At 30.1% G+C, this 1645-nt stretch overlaps 1 pseudogene; it reads right to left on the bottom strand.

Moving 5' to 3' along the window:
- Positions 1–400: 400 nt before the first annotated feature.
- On the bottom strand, positions 401–1126 carry LOC147908782 (uncharacterized; annotated as a pseudogene).
- Positions 1127–1645: the final 519 nt, after the last annotated feature.

The following is a 1645-nucleotide window of genomic DNA, read 5'->3' as shown; positions in this document are numbered from 1 at the left end:
ACAGTTGGAAACCACTGCTGAAATGATCATCAATCTCCTATATTCTACTTTGAAAATATTTGAAAGAATGAAAATGATTAAAACATTTAAAATATTTGTATTACAATATAAATATGATATTTTATATCTGTTTTTATTCAGTTAGCCTTAAACTGGACTATAGATCTTACATAGAAAACGCCATAAACTGCTTCTGAATTTAATCCATTCTGTCCCAGTGCGAAAGATTTATCATTAATTTCCAAAAACTTTTTACACACACACACACACACACACACACACACACACACACACACACACATACGCGCGCGCGCGTGCGCGTGCGCGTGCAGAGAGAGAGAGGGGGAGGGGGGGAGATTGACCTTTATTATTAGCTTTCTCAGCTTTTTGCGATACAATTTTAGCTTACATTTTGGACATGTGTTTTTAACAATCTCTTAAATGTTACAAGTCTTTCACATCATTTAATATTTACCAGTAAGGCGTTATACCTTTCACTCCTTCATAAAATATACTTTTTTGCGTATTTCTTGTCTTTCGAAATTTTATTACAACGTCCCCTGCCTGTCGCATTTGTCTTTCGTATGTATTACCTACTATTTCAAACTGATCTCTTAATTGCTCCGGTAACAAACTTTTTAAAATTTTAAATATAAATATACATACATTGTATTGAAGTCTCTGTTTTACTGACATAAACTGCAGTGTTTGAGCATCCTTTATTCTAGTATATTTATCACATTGTAGTATCACTCTCATAGTTCTGTTTTGAGCCTTTTGTATTTTGTTTCAGCTGCATTTCCCCCATGGCTATCGCAAAAGCGTCGCATAATATACTCAAAATGCGGAGTTATTATCGTTTTATAAATAGTACATCTAGTGTAGGCTGATATCAAGTTACCTATTCTATTTAAAAAACTTGTTTTTTTTACCTATTTTTTTTAAACATATAATCATAATGGTCCACAAAATTAATTCTATCATCAATAATTATGCCTAAATATTTCATTTTTTCCATACACTCTATCTCAGATCCATCCAAACATTTGAATGTATTACCTTGCCATTCTTTCCTTACACTTCTAACTATCATATATTCTGTTTTTTCTACTTCTGTTTTTATCATATATTCATTTTCAATTTGTTCATGTTCATCCAGTGTTCGATTATATTGAATGCCCTGTTCATTTTTACTTCTAAATTCGCACTATTTTCTCTACTTACGTATATAAGTGCATCATCTGCAAACATTTTTATATTGCATCCCTCTGGATAGATTTTGATTATATCATTTATATATAATAATAAATTATATATAAATTATATATTACATATAAATAATAAATTATATATAAATTTATATATTATATATTTTGTTATAAATAACAAAAATCCCAGCACTGATCCTTGTGATACTCCATATTCTGTTGTCATTGATTTAGACCATTTCTGATTATATCGCACCTTCTGTTTTCTATTATTTAAATATGATTTGAACCATTCTAAAACTCTACTCCTAACGCCATACTGGTATAACTTTTCTAACAGTATTTTCCTATCTATCGTTTCGAACGTTCTGTTGAGATCCATGAAAATTACATCTACTAATTTTTTTCCGCTTATTATCAACTTCCATTCGTCAATG

Source organism: Acromyrmex echinatior, chromosome 8, assembly GCF_024713525.1.
Source record: "Acromyrmex echinatior isolate Ae372 chromosome 8, ASM2471352v2, whole genome shotgun sequence".
Classification (NCBI taxonomy): domain Eukaryota; kingdom Metazoa; phylum Arthropoda; class Insecta; order Hymenoptera; family Formicidae; genus Acromyrmex; species Acromyrmex echinatior.
Note: the sequence above shows the minus strand (reverse complement) of the source record. Positions and strands in the feature narration are given on the sequence as shown.